This window comes from Trichosurus vulpecula, chromosome 3 (genome assembly GCF_011100635.1).
Source record: "Trichosurus vulpecula isolate mTriVul1 chromosome 3, mTriVul1.pri, whole genome shotgun sequence".
NCBI classification, from domain to species: domain Eukaryota; kingdom Metazoa; phylum Chordata; class Mammalia; order Diprotodontia; family Phalangeridae; genus Trichosurus; species Trichosurus vulpecula.
The window spans coordinates 337206492-337220502 of record NC_050575.1 but is presented as its reverse complement, the minus strand read 5'-3'; positions in this window follow the sequence as shown (position 1 = coordinate 337220502).

Genomic DNA, 14011 nt, shown 5'->3' with positions numbered 1-14011 from the left:
TTGCTTTGTGTGTGTGTGTGTGTGTGTGTGTGTGTGTATTTGTATGCTGTTTCCTCCATTAGAGTGTAAACTCCTTGAGGGCAGCAACTGTCTTTTGATTTGTTGTTGTTGTTGTTGTTGTATCCCAGCACTTAGCATAGTGCTTGGCACATAGTAGGTGCTTAATAAATATTGAATTGAATTGTCTTTGTATCTCTAGCATCTAAGAAACTGCCCAGCACATTGATTAGGCACTGAATAAAAATTTGTTGATTTATTGATAGATTGAGAAATAAAAGATTCTTTAATATTAGGAAAATATTTGTCATAGTGATACACATGAATGATTTTTAAAATACATTTACATAACTACTTTATGGATCTGTGAATACATTGATGTGAGTATGCCCCCCATCGTGTTCACATATCAGTATTCTCTAAAATTTAACAAATAACTTTTAAGAGCTGTTATACTCCCCAGCACTATCATCATGCAGGTAATCTGGTGATGAACCTTTCCAAATTTATGTTTACTTGAACAATAGCTGTAATTTGCCAATGGGACCACATAGGAAGCTTTTCTAACTTAGAATGACCTTTCTGAGGTTACACTCCAGTGTCATAGCCTGTGAGAACCCAGAGTCATCTCCATACCCTGACAAAAAATCAAAATTGTTTCTTTAGTAAACTTATGAAATTTAAAAAAATGCTTTGACAAAATACAGCACCCATTTGTTAAGAGAAAAACTAAAAATTATGAAGAAGTAAAGATTTGGCTTTAACCCAACAAAATCCCTAATCTGTATCAAAGAAATAGCAGTGTATATAATGGAGAAATATTAGAGATTCTGCCAGTTGTCCATTCACCATTTCTACTTAGCATAATTCTAGAAATACTAGCTATAACAATATGGCAATAAAGAGAATGAAAGACAAAAAATGTGGCAAAGAAGGGATAAAATATCTATATGCAGGTGACAAATAGCTCATATTTTAAGGTTTGTGCAACACCTTCCTCAACAATCCTATGGAGTAGATAATGCTAGTCTTATTATCCCAATTTACAGAAAATTAAATCCAACATCAGATGAGAAGTTAAATGACATAAATATGATCACGCAGTTAACAAGTCAGTCAATGAGGCTGTTAATGAAAATATATTATGTGCGTACCATATGTCAGGCCTTCTTAAATTGCTGGGGATAAAAAAGAGACAAAAGATAGTCTCTGACCTCAAGGAGTTCACAATCTAATGGGGAACACAGCAAGCTAACAAAAATGTATATACAAGTTATAATGAAGAGAGGGCTTGAGAAAGGTTTCCTGTAGAAGATGTGATTTTATCTGAGACTTGAAGGAAGCCAGGGAAGTCAGCAGGCAGAGGGGCGGAGGGAGGAAAGTATATAAGGTGGGTTTCTAATTCAGATCTCCTGCCTCCAAGTCTAGCATTCTAATAATTGTGACATTGCTTATCAATGTGAAAATGATATAATGGTTTTCTTTAAAAATTAAGAAAATTAATCAAAATAATAAATAGCTTGATCAAAATAGTGAGATATCAATCAATAAGCTCCACAGAATTGCTGATAAGGAAGAAAGGGAGGAAGGAAGGAAAGAAGGAAGGAAGGAAGGAAGAAAAAAGAAAGAGAAAGAAAGAAAGACAGAGAGAGAGAGAGGGGAGGGAGGAAGAAAGAAAGAGGGGGAGGGAGGGAGAGAGAGGGGGGGACAGAAGGGGAGGGGGGAGAAGAAGAGGAAGAGAGAGAGGGAGAGGGAGACAGAGGGAGGGAGGGAGGAAGGGAGGAAGGAAGAAAGGAAGGAAGGAAGGAAAGAAGGAAGAAAGAAAGAAAGAAAGAGAGAGAGAGAGAGAGAGAGAGAGAGAGAGAGAGAGAGAGAGAGAGAAAGAGAGAGAGAGAGAGAGAGAGAGAGACAGAAAGAAAGAAAGAAAAAAAGAAAGAAAGAAAGAAAGAAAGAAAGAAAGAAAGAAAGAAAGAAAGAAAGAAAGAAAGAAAGAGGGTGTGTTAGAGCTAATATCTACCTGTATTTCCCCACAGTATGGGTTAAGCCTACCCCTCCTCCTTCCCTTTTGTAACACAGGTTATCTTTCTCTAAAAGAGGATAAAACAGTATCAAGATTTAATTGACCACTGTTTCTCTGATGCAGCTTTCAGGTCACCCAGAAACATAAAATGGCTCACTGACATGCAGTTAGGGCCACTCCAACCTGGAAGATTACTGAAGACCATGCAAGTCACCATGTCCTTCACATCCCACACTAGAGATCAGACATATTTGCAGATGGAGACGAGGCTAGGGAGGGATGGTGCATCCAGAGAAGCTAAATGTCACTATATCTATGTTACATGTTCTTTCTACGTTAGGGCAAGTAAACTTCCTTTGGTTAAACGTTTAATGATTTGCAAGTATCTCGTTTTATCTCAGCACTGAACCTAAGTTGAGAGAATATTGGCATTAGAGCCATCTTGAACGGAAAGTATTGGGAAAAGACAATGATTTTTTAGGGCTTTTTGTTAAAAGAATTATGTGAGGCAGAATAGATTATATAAAATACTTTTTCCATAGGAAAAAGCAAAAAATAAGGAAGAAAAATAGGAAAAGTATTTGAAACAATAATCTCAAAATTCTTACATGAAAAATCTATAAGGAATTAACCCAAATTTATGAGCATAAGGACCATTTTCCAACTGATAGTTTAAATATGTGAATAGGAATTTCTTAAAAGAATAAAAAATATCAAGGACAACAAGAAAAAGTATCTATGCTTTTTAATGATCAGAGAATCGGATATTTAAACAATTCTTATATCATCTAACTCCCAGCAGTTTGGCAAAGACAATACAAGACTATAAAATAATAATCATAATCCTAATAGCTAGCATTTACATAATGTTTTGATATCTGGAGAGCACTTTACATATATTATTTCTTTCAATCCTCCCAATGTCCCAGAAAGATAGGTGTTATTAATACCTTCATTTTGCAAATGATGAAAGTGAGACTAAAGGAGGTTGAGCGACTTACCCAGGATCCCACAGCAAGTAAGTGGTAGTTGCAGGATTTAAATTCATCTTCCTGACTCAAAATAGCACTCTATACACTTAACCACCTAGCTGCCTTGACACAGCTATTGAAAAATAGTCAGTTTTAAACTGCTAGTGGAACTGAGAATTTATTCAATGCTCCTGAAGAGCAACATGGAAAAAATAAAGGTGGAAAAATGTCCATGCCATTTCATCTAGTTATCCCACTATCAGGATTATTGTCTAAAAAAGGTTAATGACAATTTTAAAAACACTGATTTATTTATTAAATTATGACAGATTTTGTAATAGTAAAACCTCAGAAACAAAAGGTCTGACTGCCATAGTTTACAAATTAATTACACACATGAAATTATAAATATGAAGGCTACAGATAAACATGGAAAGATTTTCATAAAGTGGTGGAGTAAAAATAAAATGGAACTAAAAGAATAATATATACACTGAATAAAACTAAGAAAATAAAAATTATAATAACTAGATAATACATGTAAAAATAAATGTTGGATATAGTATTATTGTATTGCTACCTTACTAAAATTAACATATCCTTGTTTCAAAAAATGTTTATAATTACATGTAGTTATTTATAAGCACTTCTCTTGTTTTCTTTCTTTTTGAATTGTTTTTTTTCTTTTTATTCTTAGGTGTTTGAATGTAATTAATGGAAACAAAAGTGAAATATTATAAATAGAAAGGTCCTATAAGATTATAGCAGCACACAACAAAAATCACCAAGGGAGGTATCTGTGTACTTAAGGGGATAGATTATTAGATATGTGGTCAGAAAGGTCAGGTTCAAATCCTACCTCAGACACTCACTAGCTGTATGACTGGGTGAGTCACTTACCCTTTCTCAGACTCAATTTTTTCATCTGTGAAATGAGGGGTCATAAGAGAACCAATTTCACAAGATTTGATGATCAAATTAGATAAAATATATTTAAAGTGCTTTGCAAACATTAAGGCACCTAAAATGGAAGCATTTATTATTAGTATTCCTAGTAAAATGAAAATGCCCCAGTGATTAATTTCCAATCAATTAAGAAGAGAGCTGATTCAATAATAAGACTATTAGAGTTATGTCTCCACATAGGGTATACGTTGCAATATTTAACTAGATTAAAGAAGTTCCTTGCAGGCAGGAAGTGCATATTGTACTTTTGTGTTCCTCAAAGCACCAATCAAGCTACTGGGCAGACCTTGACTTCTGAATAGATTATTAGGTTGATTCAAAAAGGAAAATTTTGTTTCATATATGGCTCTGTATCAAAAGTGATAGTGACCTCTCAAGGAAGATATGGTATGGCATGTAAACCAGGACACTGGGGAAAAATTGTGAGGACAATTTCTATGTCTTTCAGGGAGGTGGGGGGGAAGACTTCTTATCTGTACTCTAAGATCCAGGAATTCGCAATGGTTTGATTTCAAATACCATCCTAAATGACAGGCTCATCATTCAAACTGTGGGTGCAGATGGCTGACATTCTAGCTAGGAGAAGAGAGTGAGCTCTGCATTTGCTCAATCTGTAAAGGTCTTTATGTTAATATGAAAGAATCCATTGCTATGGGAAAACCACAGTGTGCAGTCAAAATATTTTATGTTCTAATTATTGCCTTAATTATGAAAGAAGAACCACTCATTTGAAGTCTGAAAATATGCTCTCTCTTTCTCATTTTCAGCCTTCTGTCTCTCTCACAAATACTTTCTGAAATGCAATCTCACCGGACAGTAAACTGAGATGAGATGTGCTATGCCCATAAACAACACATATAACTAGTTCTATATCATTACTTTCTATGGCTTTAAGCCTTTATAAATTAATTTAAAAGCCAATGAGCAAGTGCTCAAAGATAAAAACATTTGCAAGAAGGCATCACTAGAGCATAGCTTTCTTCCTCAGATAACAAACAAAAAATGTACCCTTTTAACTAAGTGATATTTAAACCATCAGAAGATGTCTGAATGGGTTAAAGCAACTAGGAGGTAACTCTAGTGTATACAAGGTCAATGCCCACTTTAGAGGTCAAAATGAAATTGGTGAGGATTTAAGTATTTTCTGAAAATTATTTATAAGGCTGTAATAAGATGTATAACTATAATTTTTTAGAGTTTTAAAAAGGCAATGTATCTAGATGCTTAGCAGTGGTGATCCTTTTTATTGTGCAAAATAAAGAAGCAGCATGGTGGTGACATAGTGAGGAAGTGTTAGAATTGGAGCCAGGAAGACCTGAGCTTGAAAGTAACTTCAAATAGTTATTAAATATGTGAAAGTCCCTGAATCTTTCTAAACCTCATTTTCCTTATCTGTTAAGTAGGCAATAATATGTGTAGTCCTTACTTGCACAAATATGAATATTTCAATTCCATTTTGAGACACAATAATGACCCTGGGTTCTCAAAGGCTATGCTAGTCAAATTCCAACACTGGCCACTTCTACCATGATAGAAAGATTTAGAGTATGTCCTTTACAACATAGAAATTCTGTTTTGTGAAAACTAGCCTACCCAATTGCCACTATGTTTACCTTTATTTCCACTTTCAAATTTTATTTTCTAAGAGAATTTTAGAAGAAATTATCTATCAATATTGTGTAGCTATGAATTTTATAGGAAATTCATTGGCCATCACAGCCAGTATATTTTGTATGTTATATCATAAACATAATTATGGAATATAAACAAATATGATAATAAAAGTACACATGACAAGTAATGTTATAGTAACTATAAAAATTAAAGAAATTGCATTTTGTGAAAAATTACATTTTATCATACATCATATAAGATGCTTTGGAAATGCATTATGCTTATGAATATATAGAAGCAATATTTTAAATATAGGACAAGAAGGAAAGTTGAGACAAAAAAGTATTTGCATATCACCAATAGTCGGCATGACTTTTTTGTCCATGGCAAACCATGGAGCAAAGAAAAACACAAAATAACCCTCAGTTTTTTATGGCCTCTTCCCACTTATGGATTTCTATGCCCCATTGCCTGTACTTGTGTAATTATGATGACAGAGTATCAGTAAAGAGGTGGATGACTGCTAAAAATAAAGTTTTTAGTTCGTCAACCAACTTTTATTTGCCCTTGGTTCTCCAAATGTAAGATCCTTGTCCAATAACCAACAAAGTGGACATATTACTGCATTGACATTCTTGTTATAAATGAAACCAAAAGAAAGAAGGAAGTTGTAGTTAAAAGGAAGGATAGGTTCACAGGTTTTCCTTGACTAGGTAAAGAAAGTAGGTGGCATGGTGATTTTATCATAATCACAAGAGCACATTATATATAAACCATTACTTCATGTGATAGATGGTCATAAAGATTTGCAAGAAGACCATGACAAAAATGATTAAAGTTTATATGAAAAAATGCTATTAAGAACTTAATGAGATCCTCTAAATTAAATCAATATACACTTAATCAGCATACATTGATGATTTCAGGCCCCGACCACCACCTCCACTTACCCTGCCCTCGGGTCTTCGGATGTCTCCGGCTCCTCTCCGGGGAAGCGAGAGGAGAATCACCAGGCAGAACACCAGAGTAGACAAGCAGCTTTATTGCATGGCGTAACAGAAGTCCCACTGACCCTCTCTGGGGCGCGCCTTATATAACCTATCGGGGTGTTCCGGGTTGGCTCCTCCCCAGTTCCTCCCCGAGGGTGGAGCTCCTCCAGTAAGAGCCGCCCCGGTACTGAGGTGGCGGAAGCCATACAGGCATTCCCACGTCAGCAGGTCCAGACTCCCTGGCGTCTCACTACCCTCTCGGGGGGCCTAGGTCCAGAGCGCCCCTAACAACTCCCCCTTTTTGTTTTATAACATCGGCTTTTACAGCCTCTAAGGAGCAGCGCAAAACCCCAAAGATACAGGAAATCAAGCAGGGTAGGCACAAACAGATGAGAAAGGCAAGTATGAGGAAAATCCCCCCAATGGAGGCCCATTGGAGTAATTGGTGGATACTGAGAGTGTCCCACCAGTCTTTGGCGTTGTTATAGTTCTTTTCCCAGTCGTCATTGAATTGTATAGTGGCATTCTGTATGGCCGCAATGACCTCATCTAGCATATGCAGTTCAGTGGTGAAATTAGTGGCAGTGTTGGCATCTTTAAGAAGCTTCTCTAATTGTGCATACTGGGAGGCATTGTAGGGAATAGGGGTTACACAAACAGGATAATACTTATAATGGCACTGTAACCTCATATACCGAATCAGTAAGGCTTGTTGCTGCACGACCACTTCAAGGACTTCCTTGAGGGTCTGTAGTTCTGAAAACAGCAAGCGGTCAATTTGTTCTTGGTGTTTCCACGCAAGACCCTACTGGACCATAAAGTTCTGCAAGGTGGAGGCAACAAAGGCCAACTGTTTTTGTAGCCGGATGATCTAGACCTCTTCCAGAATATTAAGGGCTACATTGACAATGGATAGTATGCCGCTAAAACCCAGGCCTTCCCTCTTACTACGCAAAAGTGTGTTCAGTACTACGTCAGTGGGAGAGAGGGCAAACGGGTCAGCTTTCGCTAGATGAACAGTATATGGGGGTATGTGAAGGAGAAAGATAGTAAAGCTAACATGAGAACTGTTTAAGGTGTTGGTTATAACAGGGCTAGAACAGGACACAGTGTACCCCTCCCCATGAGTTATGATTACATTTCTTGGAGGGCATAGGAGGAACATGGAATCATGCCCCGTCTGGACTGTCCCGGTGAAGCGGCCTTGTTTGGTGTTCGGAGTTCCATCAAAGCGTCCAAGAGGAGAACTGAATATTTTGTTCCAGATGTCGGAATGATTTAAGTGGGGTGGAATGTGGGAGAAATTTCCCACAACCACTGTAGAATAGTTGAGAGCCAATGCAATCTTCCATAGGTGTGTTTGGGGACGCCCAGGTTGGGGAACCGGGATGGGGGCAACCAGGGTAGGTTGGACTGCTCCGTCCCAAAAGCTGATCACGGTTGCATCCTTTGTTGGGCCCTGTCTGCACCTGCCTGTAGAGCATGGCACTAGCGGGGCGAATACTGATGAAGAGGCCGAGCAGGGTGGCAAAGGTGACGTCCCCGAGCACTTAGCTCGCACATGTGTGATCGCCGAAAGATGTAACCACAACCACCCTGGACGGTCAGAGGGATGAGGGGTCTGACCAACCTCTAAATGAGAGAAAGGAAAGCAGAAATTATCAATTTCATTACGAGTCTCATGTATAAACACGCAAATAGGCAGGGCCCATGTATGCCAGGATAATGTCTTATTATACTGCCGCTCGATTATTGCAAGGGGCTTCCCAGAGCTGCCAGTGATGATGGACACATTGCCGGACACCAGAAGCGGAAACGCCTCATGGCTCCAGGTCACCAACTGGAACATCGGGAGATTCGGGGTAACGGCCCAGTGCATGGGATTCACTGCCAGGGGTGGCAAGATGGTAGGAGCGGCTGTGTATGGAGTCACCAACTGGATCATAGCAAGCAGGCAGCTAAGGGCGTTGTTCAAGGCAGCCCTCTTTCTCCGGACGGTCCTGTTCTTCCCTCGCGGCCTCCGTCCCCTGGGGCGTGGCTTCTGACGGGGTTATGACTTCGCGGACCCGGCGGAGGGGCACCCACACCTGTTCTCCTGTGGCGTCATCTGTGGAGACACAAAGATACCCTCTCCCTCTAATTATGACACTTCCCAGCCCGTGCCACACCCCTTTCTCATCTTTCCACCAGACCGTGCTGCCTTGAAGGCACGCAGTTGGTGGTGTCTCCTTTTGGTCTGGTTCCTGTTTTTCACACCGGCCCCCAGCATAGTATCTGAGCGCGGGCGTGAGGCCATCGTCACGAAATTGTAAAAAATTGGCAGTAAAGGTAGCTGTAGCGAGCTGCGCATGGGTCAGTCTACCCGCCACTCCCCCTTTTTGTTTTAAGAGAATAGTCTTAAGGGTGCGATTGGCACGTTCCACGATGGCCTGGCCGGTGGGATTATGGGGAATGCCGGTGACATGGGTGATACCAAATTCCATGAGAAATTGGGAGAAAGCTTTAGAGCGGTAAGCGGGGCCATTGTCTGTCTTAATGCTGCTGGGGACGCCGGCAAAGGCGAAGCAGTGGAGAAGGTGGGCAATAACAGAGGTAACAGTCTCCCGGGGTTGAAGAGTTGCCATAATGAACCTGGAAGAGGTATCAACACAAACATGAATGAGGGAGGATTGAAAGTGAGTGACATCCATTTGCCATAAATCGTTAGGACAATCACCTTGGGGATTAAGAGCATGCTCTGCCGGTGGGGGGCGGAAAGGGATACAGGCGGTACAGCGTTTCACTATTTGGCGTGCCTCTTCCCTGGGGATGCTGTATAGGTACCGAGCAGAGAGGTGAAATTTTTCATGAGCAGCCTGAGGTGAACAAGAAAGGGGGCTTATGAGGGCTGCAGATAAGGAGGAGTCAGCTATGTGGTTACCCCAATAAATGGGTCCCTCCAGAGAGGTATGCGAACGTACATGAAGAACGTAAATGGGGAAGGTGCGAGAGGCAAGTAGTGCTTGAGCCTCTACGAGCAAATCAGTAATGGTGGATTGTTTGGCCATGATTGTGGCATTTTGCAAGGCAGGCAGGGCGGAGGCACAATACAGGCTATCGGTTATTAAATTAAAGGGCTCCGCCGGAAGCATTTTAAGGGCTCAATTATGGCAGTCAATTCATTCTTCTGTGCCGAATGGAAAGGTGTGGTGAACACGTGCAAAATATTTCTTTGGGGGATATACACAGAAGCCTTGCCAGATTTTGTTGCATCAGTGAACACATTTGGGCCTGTGACAGGATGTTGCACTACTACGTTCTTAGGTGGAGTGACAGGCATTGTTTTCCACCCCCTAAGAACGGGAGGAAGGACGGAATGTTGAAATAGGTGGGTAGTGTATAGGACTGCCCAGTCAACATATTCCTGAGCAAGGGCCCGCAGGGTTTCAGGGGAGATGGAGAGATTGATAAGTGGGTGAATCCCGTAGCTTTGGACGGATCGCTCGCTAGCCCGAAGGATGTGTAGGGCAAGTAGCTCATATGTGCAAGGTAACACCCTTTTGAGTTTGGGGCTATATAACCATTCTAAAATACCATGAGGTTGGTATAAGGCGGAGATATCTCCCTCTGCGTTCAACAGTGCTAAGAAAATAGGGTGCTTAGGATCTCTGCGGACTAAGCAAGAGGAGGCCAATTGCTGAATATGCTGTATCAGTGTAAGTGCCTGAGGGGTCCACTGACGAGGTGAAGAGAGTGAGGGATCGCCCCTCAAAATTTTGTACAAGGGTTCCATCTGTCGGTCGGAGATAGGAATGACAGAGCGTACCCATTGTATAGAACCAATTAACCTCTGAAAATCATTCAAAGTTATCACTTTATTTACATCAATCGGGGGAACTGCACGAAAAATGTGGTCCCCTATTATTCTATGACCAAGGTACTGGAAGGGATCGGTGGTCTGCACTTTATCAGGGGCTACATATAGTCCGTACCTTTTGAGGGCCCCCGTGAGCTGCTGGAGGACTGCAGAGACCGCTTGGGTCGTCTGCGCAGCGAGTAAAATGTCATCCACATAGTGTATAATCATGGCGCCGGGGAATTGTTCTCTCACCAGCTGTATGATGGCTGCTACATACATCTGACATACCGTGGGGCTGTTGGCCATGCCCTGAGGAAGTACTTTAAATTGATACCGTTCGGCAGGGGAGGCCAAATTAACGGAAGGTACTGAGAACGCAAATTTTTCTTTGTCCTTGGGATGTAGGGGAATAGAATAAAAACAATCTTTTATATCAATAACTGCCATTTTCCAACCTTTCGGGATTGCAGTGGGTGTGGGGAGGTCAGGCTGTAGCGCTCCCAGAGGCTGCAAGGCTGCATTGACCTGCCTGAGATGTATAAGCATCCGCCATTTCCCGCTTTTCTTTTTAATCACAAAAACTGGAGAATTGTAGGGGCTAAGGGATGGTTCAATATGATTTTCCTTTAACAGTTGTTCTATAATTTCTCGAAGGGCGGAGAGCTTTTCTATAGTCAGGGGCCACTGGTTGACCCAGATGGGGTCATTGGTTTTCCATTGCATCGGAATCGCTCTCGCTATCGCAGCGGCCCCTATCAGTTTAACCTTAAGTGCTCGGTGGAGAGCGTTGCACCCATGCCTGCAAGGAAGTCTCTCCCCCATAGATTAACGGGGAGGCCGCTGACATTGAGTGGTTTAAACAGCCCCTGAGTGTCCTCGTATTGCCACTTTAAAAATCTCAGGGATTTGGTAGCAAGCTGGGTCCCCCCCACCCCGGCCACAGAGTGGCTCACCTTTTGGGTTTCCCAAGTAGGGTCCCAATCCTGGCTACATATGACAGAGACATCAGCTCCTGTGTCTAGCATCCCTTGAAGGAGCTTTCCCTCCACTATGAGGGTGATTATTGGTCTCTCAGGAGTTATCTGTTGGACCCAGGAAACGAGATCCCGTCTGTGAGGAAACAAGTAGTCTTTATCAAGCCAGGGGACACTAATGGCTTGTGCTATCTCTTGTTCTGGGCTCAAGGTTACAGGGAAAGCATGAGGGTTTGTAAGCCAGATGTCGGTCCCGTTCGGAGGCAGGACTTGGCTGTGTACAATAAGAATGGGGTAATTTGCAGTTCCTATAACCAGTCGTGGGAATTCCCGGGGCAGAATGGACACAGAAACGGTTGACCATGGGGGTACCTCTAATTTGCCAGCTGTAGTTTTAGTTGCGGCTACCACCAGAGGTTCACTCAATTTTCCTGGGTGACTGCAGGGAAGGCTGAGGGTACAGGCTGGGCGTGGTTTCGGGGGCCCTCCTTGTGCTTTAGGGAGGACCCCCTCCCCCCGTTTCCCTGATTCCTAGGAGTGGAACGGCAATATTTGGCCATATGCCCTGGCTTGCCACATGAGAAGCATTTAACGCCTTTAGGTGGCGCACGGCAAGCGTTCTTCATGTGCCCCTCTCTCCTGCAGTTAAAGCAGGTAAGCCTCCTTCCGTTTCCGCCCCACTGTGCCATCAACTGGGTTTGTTTTTCTAGGCATGAAGCCATCATGGTCATAGGGTCTCGGTTTGGCAAATCCATCATTTTTTCAATAATCTGATCAAGGGAGGGACTATGTGGCAGCGATGCAAGCGCTGCACAATATCGCGGTAACAGCCCTTCCTTCACTAACTGCACTATCAGAGGCGGCGCCGCGCCCGTCTTGCCAAAGGTGGCATGGACTACTGTTTGCACCCTGCTAATAAAGTCCAGGGGTGATTCATTATTTCTCTGCTTGAGGGAAGTTAAAGATGCCTTACCCCCAGGAGTACCTAATTTCTGGAGGGCCTTAAGATGGCAGGTATTCACTGCCCTCCTCACCAGGGCGTCATAATTTAATTGGTCTTGTAGGGAAGCATAAGGCCCTTGTCCTAAGATCATGTCTATGGCGTCCTGCTCGTCTGCAACATTGTTCTCTGCGATAAACTTCTGCGCTTCCCTTCGGGTGTAAGCCTTGAAGGCTACTGCCGTGGCAGGCTCGAAAACCACCTTGGCAACCTCCTGAAAATCGAATGGCGTCCAGGGGAACGCAAGGCAAGATGATTCTAAAGCCTTTTGGACGTAGGCTGATCCCAGGCCATATTTTTGGACTGCCTCTTTTAGATCCCTAATAAACTTAAAGGGAACAGGTCGGTGATGTCTCTCCTCATTCACAGTGTCTGGATTTTCTATCAGTACCGGTAGTGCCATCGGGGAGTCCCACTCTGCCCAATCTATGTCCTCCCCGTCCTTAGCAGCCTGGCGCAGACTGAAGGAAAGCAGGCTCTGTGGGGGTCGAGCCACGGCCGCTCCCCCCCCCCCCCCCCCCCCCCCCCCCCCCCCCCGCGTGAAACTGGAAGCCTTTCGGAGGCCCTAGCGTCATCGCCGCCATTAGGGCGGTGGCCGCTTCCTCCTTCTCTCCGGACTCATGAGCTCCCTCCCACCAACTCCATCTTTTCTTTTCCTCTTTTCCCTCTTCTAGGGGGTGCTGGGGCGGTAAATGAGCACCTCCTATTTCTAGGGAGTTCCACAGTTCCTTCTTTTTTGGAGCTTTTAACAGTTCCTCCCTCGGAGGGGGAAATGGGAAGTCTTCTTTGCCTTGTTGTAAAGCTTCCCAAGGATAAATGGATTTCGGCTCGGGGTTTTTCTCCTCCTCATCGTCTGAACCCGCTAGAGATGCCCCTACTTGGGCACCCCTTTCGTCCCGTATAGGGGGTGGCTGGGGCGATAGGGCAGCCCCTATCGCCGAGTAGATCGCAAAGTCTTTAGGGTCTAAGAACGAGGGGTCCGTTTTATGGTAAGAGGGCCATTTGCTGGCCCACCAACCCCCATTTCTGCGGATCTACCCCGGTGTGTTCCAGCCACGGGCTGACCACCCAGACCTTCTCCACCCACTCTCTACATGCTCTTATATGAATTTTAACGCCTTGTTCTTTGCAGACCTTATAGATCTGGCAGGCGAGTACGCCTTTGTCCTCCGGTTCAACTCGGGCTTTCCTTACTTTGTGTCCCATTCTTCCCAAGTGCACTCCCTTGAGGCTACCTGGTCTTCCGCTCCTCCGCCTGCGGGGAGCGGGCTAGCGGCCTTCCGGTCCCTGTTCGGGCGCCAGCTGTCGGGGGCGACCCCGACCACCGCCTCCACTTACCCTGCCCTCGGGTCTTCGGATGTCTCCGGCTCCTCTCCGGGGAAGCGAGAGGAGAATCACCAGGCAGAACACCAGAGTAGACAAGCAGCTTTATTGCATGGCGTAACAGAAGTCCCACTGACCCTCTCTGGGGCGCGCCTTATATAACCTATCGGGGTGTTCCGGGTTGGCTCCTCCCCAGTTCCTCCCCGAGGGTGGAGCTCCTCCAGTAAGAGCCGCCCCGGTACTGAGGTGGTGGAAGCCATACAGGCATTGCCACGTCAGCAGGTCCAGACTCCCTGGCGTCTCACTACCCTCTGGGGGG